Genomic DNA, 14,519 nt, shown 5'->3' with positions numbered 1-14,519 from the left:
ATCTGTATACAATGTTCACTTGCTCATGCAGTTCTGTAATTTTGCTGTTGAAATTACAGGGAATGTTTATTACATGTTGCTGAATGACTCCACTTAAACAACTGAGAAGTTGAGAGAGAATGAAAACCAAGACAGGGTATCAAGTTAAGTCATATGAATCCGATATACTTTAAAAACATACAGCAGGGATTTGGGGCCTCAATCAAGCAGAGCAGCTGAAAGGAAAATGGTGACCATATGAACAGAAGTCCAGAACAGAAGTTAAATCTGTTATTAGTCCTCCAAAATAGTCAACACTAGAAACAAAAGCTTGGTAAAACACCACAGATCAGTCCTGTCACCCAAGCACTCCTGCTGCAAGGTAACAGCATCCAGTGGTAAAGAGTCATCTAGCCATTCAAACCAAAGAGAAACTAAGTTTAAGCTGTTCAGTTGTCTCTTGCCACCCACCAAAATGTGGTGGAAAACATCACTCCTGAATTTAGAATGAAGAGAGACAAGAGCGATAATCTCATTTCAGAAATATGCAGATTACGTAGGACATGGCAGGGGAAAGTCTTGCATAAATGCTACAGAGCCAATTGATAAAGCCTTACATTTGTTTCTTAGTAAACAAAATGGTGAAAACAACCTAGATTTAAATCTGAGAGTAAGAGAATTTAACAGGCTTGGGCAAAAAGTAGACAGTGATGGACTGATCTCCATCATTACACTGTTATTTAAAATGGTTACCTTAAATACACACAGGAGAAAGCACAAATGCATAATCCCTACTGGTCTCAGTGGGGAAGGGAGTTAGCCACCAGAAGAGAACTGGAAGTTCAGCCAGCTTCAAGATAAACTGGGAACCCCCCAGAAACTCCTTTCTGGACACAAAAGACTACAACAAAAACCCCAAGTTGGCAGAGGTACAAGAAGAGCAGTTCTCCTGTGGTCAATCTCACATACTCACTGTCAAGGAGCACCCAACAGGCTGTACATCAGCTCCACCAGCAGTGAGGACACACTCCCAGAGAATTAAACTGGAAAGCACCCAGCTGTGCAGGGTGCAACAGCAAGGAGGATTTGTGCCAGCCGGGCCAGGCTAACAGAGCTTGTAGCACAGCATCCAGCTTGCCTGCACTTGCAACCACAATCAGGCATTTATTGTTAAGCTCAAGCCTGCTCACATCCCAATCCCTAGGTCATGGCCACAAAGGTCACGTACTGCTAGATTAAGTTTCTATGCCTGTTTCTAAATAGAAGGGGGAGAAAATAAGTCAAATCCCCCCTTCCCCACCCCCACCCCCAACAAGCAACCCCCTGCAAAAAATTCATACCAACAATTTAAGTAGGACAATAAACGACTGTGTTCTCAATTTAGATTTGATGCACTTGTAGTGTACCTAAAAGGTTGGCAGAGCCTCCCCTTCTTCCAATTTCAGCAATGTGAAAAGGCCACCCCACATTTCAGTTGCACTGTTAATATAGCAACATACTGCTCCTTCTATGCTCATACGACAAACAACAAGACTGGTCTTGAAATGTGGATGGGCAGGGGTAGTGAGAAGGAAGGGAAGAGTAATACCAAGTCTTCCATAACAGAGATCAGCTTATGATACTCAGCTAAAGAAAAAAAAAAATCACCACAACCAAACACACCCACCAAAAAAACCCAAACAAAACCCAGTACTTCAAGGAAAGTCCTAGAACTTCCCCCCCTCCACCTTATCTGAAGAGGCAGAGATGATAGAGTCAAAAGATCCATCAAGCTGTAAATTAACTATTGTCCTGTTAATTTCACTATTTTCCCAAATGTATGAAAAAACTGTTTTATAAGCAAAAACCTTCAAACACACTGGTGTTTCCAAACCACACAAATGTTCTGATAGGCAGCAAGGAAAGAGAGAAATGTGAGGAAAGCAGAGACAGATTTCTCCTCTCAAAGAAATTCAGAATTGTGTAAATTGCATGTGATGAATTGTTTTTCTGTAGTAATTAAGTAAAAGTACAATTGTTTTAAGATAAAAACTGGTGCCTTTCTGACACCCATTTTGGTAACTATCTAGTAAGGGAAAAAAGATTCATAAGCAAGTTTAATAAAAAAAGATGATAAATCTACCAAACTGCTTCACTACATTAATTAGTATTTTAGAATTTCCATCAAAATTAAATGAAGTCAGAAGCAAGAGGGGAATAGTTTTAGAGATAGTTAGAAGTGATTTATTTTAAAATAAATCAGCTATGGGTTGATTATTTCCCAAACAGGAAATATTTCTGAATTGGTGGCATACAATTTTAGACACAAAACAATAAAGGGAGCCTACTTCAATTTAAACAGAATCAGTGAACCATATTACAGGGCTATTCATCTTTTACAGCCACAGCAGCCCAAGAAATACAACAGCAAGGCCATAAATGTGATTGCTTCAGGAAAGGCTGTACAGTGCACCGTAAAAACATTTTACAACAGCAGGAATTCCTGGGTGTCGCTCTCCCCATTTTTTGGTCCATCTGCTTTCAAAGGGGGCAGGGGGATGGGCGGAGATGTTGTTAAACGTCCCCTGGGACTGCACAGCAATCAATCATCATCTGATGAATGGCCACTAAAGTTAAACCCTGACCCCACTCAACAATTCCCACACCAGCCCTCCTCTCCTCACTGCTGACCAGCTTCCAGAGTGCCCCCCCCACCTTCCAGCCCTCACCAAAATTTCCCAAATACCAAGCCCAGACAAAAGCAATGGAATGTAGTAGGCACCATGACAGAGGAGAATTCAGCAGAAAAAAAACAGTTGAGAAGGCTTATCCTTAACCTGTGTTTAAATAAATGTTCCTTCAGCAATACTCAGTGCCTTTCTCCTCCCTGCTTGCAACCACTTGATTTCTTTCATTTCAGGGCACATTTAAGAGCATATATGCACACAGTTGTCAACAAAGCATATGAAGTCTAACCATGTTTAAGCATTTGTCTTCTGTCATGACATTTCAGTGTCTTGCAATGATTTTATTTAAGCCTACAGTGTTAAGAATTTGTACAAGGCAGCAATACATAAGGTCACATTATTTTAAAATATAAGTCTGATGCTCTAAAAGCTACCCTGTAATCTTAACCAACAATTAAAAAACAAAAAATCTACAGACAAAACAGTAGCCTCTTGGTTTCTGCTTTTGGAAAAGTTTCAGTACAGCATTTGTAAGTTAACTTAGTTTGAGTTTATGACCAAAAAAATCATACGTACCATAGTCAAGTCTAAAGTTTTCCATTATTAAAGGTGTTTTATTATCTAGTTCCCTTGACAATAACTCAAACACCAGTGGCTTTGTTAGGTAGTGTGTAAGGCTTAGAGGACTATGAATTTAGTATAAACTAATTTTCCAATGAATTTTGGTCCTCCTCCCTCAGCACTGTGTTTTGTTTGTTTTGGTGTGTGTTTGTTCCTCCACCCCTGAACTAGAGAAAAAACTGGCTCCCTGTATCATGCATGCAGCAATTATTTTAAACAGCATATAAATACACCGCTTGGGATGACTGGTTCAGAGTTTGGTGCAGATAATCTTTGCAAGTGGAAAGAGGTAATATTTTTACTTTGTTGGAAGCTGGTCCTTAGTTTCCATTTTAATAGCAATTCATGACAGTTAATGTGCTTCACACCACAATCACAGTAGCATTTTAGGGACTTCTACACTAATATAAAGACTGAAGATATGCGCAAGCCATGTGATACACATCAGAACTACAAGCTATTTCCCAGTATACCTGAAACATTTCACTTTCAGAGATACTTAAAAACCTCATTTTTTTTGTACCAGTTAATGATCAAATTACTCTTAAAAATCTGTGATTTGACTTAATGCTCTGGTGTAGAAAAGACTGGCTTAACACCAATTTTCCTCACTGCATCCAGTGGTAATAGGAAATGGTACACCAACTCCAGAAGGGTCTCCCCAGCAGACAAAAGAGTTAATTCTCTAATTCAAGTTAATATTCTAATAATAAAATTTCTACAAGAACATGAACATGGGTACCTTGAAGCATTACAGCCCTATACTACATAGGGCATACAGCATGCAGCATGCACAGAAAGTTGTACCAAGTGGAATTAGTGAAACCAGTTTGCTTTTTATTACCTTCCTTTGCCACTTGGATGAACAGAGAAGTTCATCAAGTGCAAGAGGATCATTCAGCCCTTCTGTTAAATTCGGCTTGATTTCCTTACTCCACCTGGAATAATAAAAGCCCAGCTAACAGAAGACTTTAAGACTCATGCGAATCTGTTTGTAGGAAATAAAGCTGTAATTCCACATGCATTTTTTTCCAGCACTAGTGCTAATACCCTTCCTTCCCCAGAAGCTCCAGTGGGTTCTATTCCTTGCTCCAGTTTCTCAGCCACACAGGTATCTCTTGGCCCAGCACGAGGGGGAAGAAAGCTCACTAATAAAACCCCCAATCTAACCAGCACTGCTCCCAATGTGAAACCACACATAGCTCAAGGCTGTCATTTCACTCCACAGTTAAACCAACAACCACTCTATGAGGAAGCCCTATACCTCCTGCCTTCCTCCTTTCCTCCTCTCTTCACTGCTCCTCCAGTCTCAGTGAAGAGATTTGGAGATCTTTACAAACAGCAGAAAATTAATTTTTGAATGAACTTATTTTCTATCAGCTCACCCTGGGATCAGAATAGCAGTAGGGCCAGCACAATGGAAGAACAACCCACAACTAAGGACATGGAGACATCTGATGACAACTGTCTATTAAAAATCAGCTGGGCTACAGTACTAAGCCACATGGTTCAGCTCTGGTACTTCACCAAACTCACAGCTGGAAATCAGTGTAAATCTTCTCATTGATAGTGTTCATCTCAAGTTCTAACTGGATGAACAGTATCTAACCGGAGTTGAGTCTGATAAGCTAAACAGGCTGTTAAACCAGACTACCATACTCTCAAAATTCTTGATGTTTACCTTCTTCAATCCTGCTGTGATGTCATGAAGCCAGTAAAAACAGCTGCATATTTTAGAGAGTGGTGACATGGCAACATTGGGTCAGTCAAATTATCTAGGTTAAAAGCAGGTTTTTTTGGAAAACACACAGTTCCATTAATCAAGTTTAGAAAACCCAGTGGGTATTAACAGACAGCTGGGAGTGGAGCAGAGACCATTTAAGTTGTCTTTGCAAATGCTGTTTACATTGGCAAATTCAAAAGGACTTGGGTTAGAAGTGACAGTCAAGATCCACTTTGCTCTGAAGGCCAAATCATCACTGTAATAGTGCGTCAACAGGCTGCAAACTGGGGCTAAAAGACAGGAAGTCACACCTTTGACAAAGCTGGTTTAAGGATCTGCTGGCTCCAGTGTGCTATAACATTGCATCCTCTGTATTTTGAGTTAAAATCTTATAAATAAAACTTCACGTGATGACAGTAGCTCCTGGTTATAGCCACCCACCTGGAACTGCAGCATCCCAAGCATTTCTCTCAGCAGCACCTCTGCCAGCTGCAGTACCCCCCCACTTCAGCCACTCTAAGTATGGAGGGAGCACTACACCACTCACCTAGAATTTGCCCAGCACTTGAAGATTAACATCTCATCAGCTAGCTTTCTAAAAGTTCTTGGGTGCAAGGTAACTTGGTCAGCTGATCTAATGTAATACCTCAGAGATTCCTGTTACTGATGGACTGGAAAGAACACCTCACATCCACCTTAACTCATCATTCCAGTCCTTCCTAAATAGGGATAAGCAAGGCTTAGTATACTTCTAATGTTAATACTGAGGTGGCACAGGTGTAATTATCCCACAATGGGCTATCATTTAATTACTGCATTACAATAAGTCTACATTCCACAATTTTCTTTTAAAGAAATTGTTTGGGGCAAGAAAATCTGCACTTCCTTTATTTTAAAAAGTCACAGCATCTGCTTTGGCACTAAAGCAGGTAACGTGGTCAGTCTACGAAAAGATGCAATAGTATCAGTAGCTAGATTACTTAACTGACTTATCACCAGTTCTTTTACAGATTTCAATAGGGGAGACCAGCCTGTGCTTCACCACGCAACTCATTAGCTGTTTAAAAGCAGCTTCTATGCCAAATCTACATGACACGAGTAGCAGCAGGGTGGTCTTGGCACAGGGGACAGTGGGTGGATCTAAATATTCAACAGTTCAAGCAAGCAAGCTAATAGCCTGCTGTGGAAGCAGACATTAGAGTGGGTCAGGACCCAGTTCCACTCTCAAGCCCATCTGTCCAAGTCACTGCTGTAAGTCCCTGCAAATCCTTCACTGAGCCTCCCTAACTCTTCTGCTCTCTGAAGAGCTAGTGTCTTACAGTTCTCAGCCAAAGCTTGGCCATGATTTCAGTGATGCTGTAAATCGTACTGGGTTGACAATTGCTTTGCTATTGCACATGGTGTTTTGTTTCTTAGAGAAAACCAACAAACTTCAACATTTTTGCAAACTCCTTATGCAACACATTTTCCCTTTTCCTGCACAGCTCAGCATTAGAGCTTTTGAAATTTTTCCTTCTATGCACAGGAAGGGTTAGAATAAGAGGGTACACTCAAGGCTCCCGCGTCCTGCTCTGTGACTAACATCAGTATAGGCTTCACCTCTCAAAATCTATATTCCTCAACTCCATGCTGTTCCTACACCACTGCAGAGAACACTACCTCCATTCAGGTCCTTGGCAACTGTTGACCTTCACATGGAAAGCTGACGGCAAGGATGCTATTATATGCCTTGCAAACAAATAGCTAGAAAACATTTTTGTCTCTTAGTATACTGGAAACAAACCTTATTCCTTTTGATCTAAGGGGGAAGGCAGTGGGAAGAGAAACAAACCCTGAAGTTCCCAGAGTTCACTCAAGGGCCAGCTAGTCCTCATGCCGAAGACAAGCAAATTGTGGAACAATGTCTTAAGCTGATGGGCTGCATGAAGTTTGCCAGAGCGGTTTCCTGATCCCAACACAAACAGGTCTTTTGTAGCATTAATTTTCTTATAGAGCTAGTCTGTAGTCAAACCACCACTACCTAAAAAAATTTACTTTGGTGCAACAGATTCCCATTAATATTTTTAGAGGGATTCTCTGGGGGGTCAGAAAGCCTATCAGGCTAGAGATCTTAAACTCATAATGCTCAATTGTTAGGGAAAAAATGAATAGGAGGAGAAAGAACACATTTAGCCAGAGAAACTGTGGCTTTACCTATTTTAACTCTATGATAGGTTCTTCCTCAGTTTTTTGTTGCACATGTGGGGTTTCGGGGTTGGTGGTTTTTTGGGGTTGTTTTTTTTTTTCTTCTTCTTTTAAGCAGTACTAGAAATCCTGGTTCAGAAAAATATTCTTCAGAACACAAGTTTGCACTTATTCTTTCACATAGCTAATGCTTCAATTACGTTATCTAGCACTTTGTTACAAGAAAAAAGATTGGAAGTGCACATTTGAAAACTCCCAGTTTAACCACCGTGTAGATTTAACCTGCAGTTCAAAACGCAGTAGCTAGAGAATGCTAGAAAACTAAGCAATTACAAATTCTGAGCCCACTTTGCAGCTTTATTATCTAGCTGTCCCCCCTTGCTTGTGTGGCCTTACTGTCATTAATAGGGAAAGAGCACAAGAACCCAGAGTCAAAACAACTAGTAGAGAACAGTGCTCAAAAGTAATAAATTTCAGACAGAGACATTTTTATATGAAAGTACCATTAATATAAAACCAGAAGCATGAGGTTAGCTCAACATCTTTAATTTCTATCTTCAAGTGCATACTCTATTTGGGCAAGATTTGTCTCTGTACCGATTATTCGTTTAAAATCATTTTAATAACATTACATAATCCCTACAGAATTAAAAAAGCATCTCTTTATACCTTTTCCAATAAAGGAAAAAATACATCAACTTTTAGACTAACAAATCTCAAAGTCCTTTTAACAAAGAGGGTTGTTAACATACATTTCGCATTCAGATATCTAACACCAGGACTACTAGACTCTGGTAATTCCAGTTTGAGTAACAGCCTGGTAGGCAAGATCAGTCCACATACTTGTGTAACAAGACACTGTCCCTCCCCTCATTTCCAGTATCAGCTCTTCAACAGAGATTTACCTAGTATTACGCAAGCTAGTATCACTACAGAGATAGCAATTACTGAAGGGATTAGGCTGCTTGCAATGACTCCTTGTGGCAAGACCTAGACTCTTACATATACAAAAAATTAAATACCTTTACCAGTTTAAATTTAGAAACAGAACCATAGTGGTCCTACAGCAGTTTAAACTATAGGGGGTAAAAACAAGTAACAGTAACAGAAATTTATGCATTATGGCATAAGCTGGTCACCTAGGATATTATAAGAAGGAATTCCTCCCTCCTCACATGCATGTTCTTAGTGGGAAACTGCCCAGCTGGCCAAGCCTATGAGGCAGAGGAGGGGGAAGAAAGCATCATCCTTCTCTCCTCTCCTTCTCCCCCCACCACCCCACCACTAGGCATTGGCTGCTGATGCAGCCTGGATGTCTGCTGGGAACAGCCCAGTTCTGCTGTTCCTCCCACTTCTGCCTTGCACCTCCTTCTGTCTTCAGAGGAAAGCTGTAACAAGAACAGCCATGGTACTGAACCCCCACAGCAGGGGCTGTTAATTTTTTTTTTTCCTTCTTTAATTGTGAAACAATCCATGCCTATTAAACAAGTCCAGTTACCACCAGTGCCATATGCACATCAAACTCAGGTCAAAGTGAATATGACCAACTATAGCCTTTTATTAGGAAATACAGGCAAGACTGTTGTCTGGGAAAACTGACATATAAACCCATTCCAAGTGTTTTATACTGCAATGTTTTCAGTTACTGGTTATGTGGAACAGGTTTTGTGGAAAGCACAAAGGCAGCACTGAATTGGCCCACTCTGTTCTTTCCCTTTCCTGCTCCTCTTGCCTTACTTGGTCCCAAACACTATTTTACAACAACTATATACCCACATACCAAGTCCTTACAGAATAAGGCCTTTGAAGGAACCTCTCTTCACTGAAACCCAAGAATGGCTAACATGAACATTTGGAAGGTGTCTTTTCAAAAAGCATTCAAGCTCCCCCTCTATACCATCATCCTCTCAAATGCTCACAGACTAAAAATATGCAAGTGTAAAAATTTTACTAGCTTAAGTACACATGTTTCAGAGCAGGAAGAAAAATTACGACATGTTGAGGTTTTGGTTGGGATTCCTCATAAATGAGGAATCTTAATTAAGCAAAAACAAATTTGGATTGCATTGAAAGAAAAAAAAAAAAAGGGTTTGCTCCAGACCCAGGCAGTAGCTTCTAAAAGCGTATTATATACATACCATATCAGGGTTCCTCAGCTAACATCATCAAATTGTACCATCCTGTCAAAAATAATCATTATCTGCTCCAGCAGAGGACTTGACACATACACCAGAGTATCTTATTCAGAGAAACAATGTTGTCCTTGAGGATCAAAGCTTTGCTGCTTGTAGTAGAATGCCAGGCTAAATTTGTCAGATTAATATGCTTGTTACAATTTCTCTTAATTTTAAGGAGGATTATACAATCACGTTTTATGAAAGACCCCTCACGAAAGTGTTATCCTGTGGGTGCTAGTGCACTACTACTTCCAACTGAACTCCAGTATTTAATGTTTGTTTTGGAAGACCTAGCTGTCTTAACAGCCACAGGGCATTTCAATAATCATATAACAAACACTACTACAGGTTACTCTTTAATCCCTTGCGAGTGAATGAGTAAATTCTTGTCCATCTATCATATAATGACACAGCTCCACAACTACTGCCAAAAAGGTACTGTAAATCATAAAAGAAAAACATCCAAGAATAAGGAGATGTGTTCCGCTGGGAAGTCAGAAGTGTTGACTCAGAATAATTTTTTCTCCATCATTATAGAACAGTAAGAACAACAGATAAACCTTTGTTTACAAGCCATTAACACAAAATGAGAGACATTTTTATTTCTATCTTAAGATTTAAGACTAGTCCTGACGGACAATTAAGTATGTCTTCATATATCTCTAGCTGTTTGCCTCTCTGGCAACAGAGCAGAAGCAAGGCCTCTAGATTAATCACTTACCTGCCTCTCACTTATTTCCAAATGGGCGAAATACAGGTACAAGCAAGTTTAAAGCCTGTGTTTCCCCCGGCCTTGACAAAGTGGTCTTTTTCATTGCAGCTTTTTTTTAACACCACCCCCCCCCCCCGCCCCCCCAAATATATCTATGACAGAAAGGCAGAAAGTAAGTGCTGCACAGTGTCCTACTATAATAGCCCTTTTCCACATGGAAAGGACTTAAGATTGCTTTCCTTTTGAATATGGGAGAGATAAGCATTCCAGGATGAATATTCAATTAAGTGAAAAACGGAGGAGAGCAGAATTACTACTACTTCAAACTGCAGGGTAGATTCAAGGTGCTTACAGACAATGAAGAAACACTAATAACTGCACTTTGTCATTGCGCCATAGACACCATTATTGAGTAGTAGGTTCAGTTTTGGGAGAGAGAGGACAATCTTCCATCCCAGTCAAGGTTTAAATTATGACTAATCACACAATCTATTTTTAACCCATCCCATGGGTCAAGTATGTAGTATATGTATTCATACAGCTGCCAAATAAATTCTGTTGTAGAGCATTATAGTTTTTGTCTAACCAAACTATAGTAGTTTGGTACCTTCTATCATGGTTCAGCAATGTATTTCAAGGACCCTTTAAGAATCTGAAAGCATTCTGAATTTTTAAAATGCTTAAATACTTTGAATCCTTCAGTGAAAGCACCAGCCTTTTCAATAGCAGCATCAACCATTCCAGATAACACTAGCTTTAGATTGCTTCTGTATTGTGCAGGCAAGTCAGCCTTACCCTAAACTTTAACTGTAGCCTTGTTTGCGCTTTAAATCAGGATAAACGTAAATACAGAAGGCTTGCTCAATCATCAGTGAAGGGAAGAAAAACTATCCAGGCTGAACTACAGGGGAAGAACCAAATGTGACTCACTTTACTAAAGGAAGAAAGAAGGGCGAAGGGATGGTTTTAAAGATTAAATCCTTGCCCAATTCCTGAAGAGAAAAATACGGACTAGTCTTGCTACCAAAAAAAGCTATTTTATTATAAAATCCATACTGTCTTGTTATACATAATACAATTCTAAGGGAGAGACCATTCTTACAGCGAAAGCCACATTAAAGTGCACCATGAACATCTACATTAGAAACATGCTATTTCTGATGAGCACCAGCAGGAGTTTGACTGCAGTTTAGGTACACCAATTCACCAAAAGGCTGGGTTTACGCAAGGTATGGGTTGTTGTCATCGTCGTCCCCATCCTGCACCAAGGGAAGAAGCAGGTAGGCAAGGCAGAAGAAATTTTATTATCTCTGCACAATCAGCAGGAAGTTTTTACGAACTTGTGTACACACAAGTCTTGCATGTTAAGCCATTATCATTAATTTTTTATGTATTGCCAAACTAGTCCTACATATCCCCTGCCTGCTAAGAAGAAAGTTTGAGGAGGTCATAGATCAGATTTATTCTCTCCAAAAAAGACGACGACTTTCTGCAATCCAGGCAGAAGAACAAAACATGCTTAACCAGATTTCCAAGCACAAGACAATTAACCTATTGAGTCATCTGCTTGGTCAAAAGACTTTCAAGGAAGCTACCCGCCCGCCTCTAGAATATTCTTCTATGTAGTGCTTCCTAGCACAGGAACTCCCAAAGACAATTATGCTGAATTACAGAAGAAGGCCAAGCTTTTGGCCAATGTTGTCATGCAGTTCTTTTTGCAACTGTGCGCACAGTGCTAAGCACTCTGCTGGTTTCCTAAGTTATTAGGTTAACTTACTCTAAGACACAAACGGCTTATTGGGACAGTGTAATGGGTGTGTGTTCAAGAGTGCAAGGGAGAAAACTCCCTAAGTTAACACGACAAGGATTTCAGGAAAAGCTGCATCTCCACCTTTGTCCTCTACCAAAAGGTTAACTTGCTGCACCCCACACACCCCCTTTACTATCAAAGTAACGGAGCAGCTTTAAAAGCCACACACAGGCAAGTACCTCTGGTAGCTTACTACCAAGACAGACCTACTGCATCAGGAACATCGCTTCCTGCAACGCTGCTTTCAAGTAATAACCAGGCCCACTGATTCACTTAAGATTTAATGAGATTACAGCTTGAGGTGATTTGACTGGAGACCATAAAAGTTTTAGGAGCCCATCTGCTCTGCAAAACTAACCTCTCACACACAAGCCCGGGTACGAGCTGACCTTTGAGAGCTGCAGTGTAGTTCAGGCAGGAATCAAGTCCGATTGGCACTTGTGATGGGCAGGCAGACCAGACAAAACAAGAGATTTGCACTTTCAGGCAAAGCGGAGTTTCCATATGCATCAGTACTCAAGGGGGAGTTTCCATATGCATCAGTACTCAAGGGGAATCTTTCCAAACAATCAGCAGTCTTTTCATTAAGAAAAGGCTAACCACCTTAGGGTGCTTTCCCCACCATTATCACACCATTAATAGCAAATTCAAACTGTAATGGCAATGGTTGCAAAATTACCGGTATTGCAAAAACCTAATGCAATATTCACCTTGTATATACACCAAAAACCCATTACAAAGTACTCTTGATCAAACGCTGCAGTACTTTTAAGAAAAAAAAAAAAAAAAGGAACTTCCTAATCACACTAACAGGGCAAGTCACCACTGCTTTCCATCTCGCTTTACACTTCTTTTCCCCCACCAATAGCAAGCACATACATTTTCAAGAACCAACTGGTTATTTTTCTGACGTTTCCTAGTATCAGATCAAACATTGACTTTTCTTCCAATAAAAAAAGAAACACTGATTTGGAGAGATTGAAGGCAGAAGGGGAAAGAGCTACTGTTTTTACTCTGTTACTTTTTACAGACCTGTAAAAAAGCAGCATTTCTGCAAGACTGCCGTTAAAATACTTTAAGTCTAGATGTAAATGCTGGACAAATATTCACATTTTGTTATTCTAAACCTGACCTTGTTAGCTGTAGAAGAGTCAGTCTCACTGGACAGGCTGTATTTTGTAGCATAAAAAAAATTAGGTGCTGTTATTTTTCCTTCTTCTTGTAGACTGAGATGTTTTGTTGTTTTGTTCTCACTTCAGTAACAGGCCTCAATATGCAAGTTACATCTGGAAACAGACAAAAGCCAACTGCCCAGCAGTATTGGAAAATTAAAACATTGGGTCAGACTCAAACGGACTAGGAAGCCAAAGGTCAAAGCAGCATTAAATCATTAGTTTCCCAGCTGCCACCAAGGCATGGAGTTGACCTTTGATTTTGTAAGAAGTGGTCCAAGCAATTTTCTGGTGGCAATATGGGCAGTCTGGCACAGTGGAATATTATCCTTGAAAGGGGTGGGTGGGAGGGAAGGAAGAGTTTATGGTCTTGCAGGCAAAGATTAAACTAACTCTTTAATCTCTCCAGACCAAATTTGCACTGTGTAGCTGTAAGTGCAAATAATGAATATGAAGTTATCAAACTTTAGAGCAAAGACACTCAAGCATTTGAATCATCCAAGTAGCTTTTATTCATCTAGCAGGGGGAGCAAGTAGAATTTAAGAGCATAATGAATGCACTTCAGAGAATACTAGAATATTGTCTTTCTTTCCTGGAATGATTTAAGTTTTCAGAAAATACAGTTGAAAGCAGTTTACTTATTTGCATATTTTTAAAACAATACAGCTGAGATAGAGATCATGCTTCTTCAGACTGAGAAGGACCAGAACACTGCATTTTAGTCTATTTGTATCCCCATTAATGATCACTTTTTTATATAGCTGAGGTAGCAAAGACAGAAAGCAAAGGCCAGTTTGTTGTTTTGTCTTTCTCTAGCCTCCATGATCTTAAATTTCATCTGCTACTGCCCTCTGGTAATAGTTCCCAACTGGTCCTTTTAAACTGCCCTGCTGAATGTCTGCGTTGTGCATGCTAAGTTCTGGTCTGGCTGCTTCCAAGTTCCTAGAAAGGGGTTGGTTTTACTGCTGCTTGGCAAAGAGCAGCACAGGTATCAAAGGGGTTTCCGATGCAACCAAGGTACATTTGAAGAGTATGTTTGATCCTCCATTAGCAGCTGAGCACATGCACACACATGCAAAACCAGTTTGCATGCTGTCAGCTGTTAAGAGATTTCTATGTGTATTTAAGACATTTCTATGTGCATTTTTTTAAAGTAATTTGGAGCAATTTCCTTAGTCTAAAAGGGTCACCCAGTCCACACTTTATTGTAAGAGCAATTAAAAAATAAGCTACTGCTTTGCTTTGTGTTTTAGGGAGCAGCAAGTTGTCCAAACAGAACATAAAGAGCCTTCTCCCCATCCTATGCCCCAGTGTTCCAGGATTAGTCACTACCAGCTCTTCACGTGAGAAACTAAGAGTCACAACAGCAACTTTAGGCATGGACTGAGTCATATATCCACAACCCCTAAGGACGGGGGCGGGGGGGGGAAGGAGTATTTTCAGAAAACTGCAATTAGGCACTAATGACTTGCGT

The sequence above is a fragment of the Harpia harpyja genome, chromosome 1, assembly GCF_026419915.1.
Source record: "Harpia harpyja isolate bHarHar1 chromosome 1, bHarHar1 primary haplotype, whole genome shotgun sequence".
NCBI classification, from domain to species: Eukaryota; Metazoa; Chordata; class Aves; order Accipitriformes; family Accipitridae; genus Harpia; species Harpia harpyja.
Note: the sequence above shows the minus strand (reverse complement) of the source record.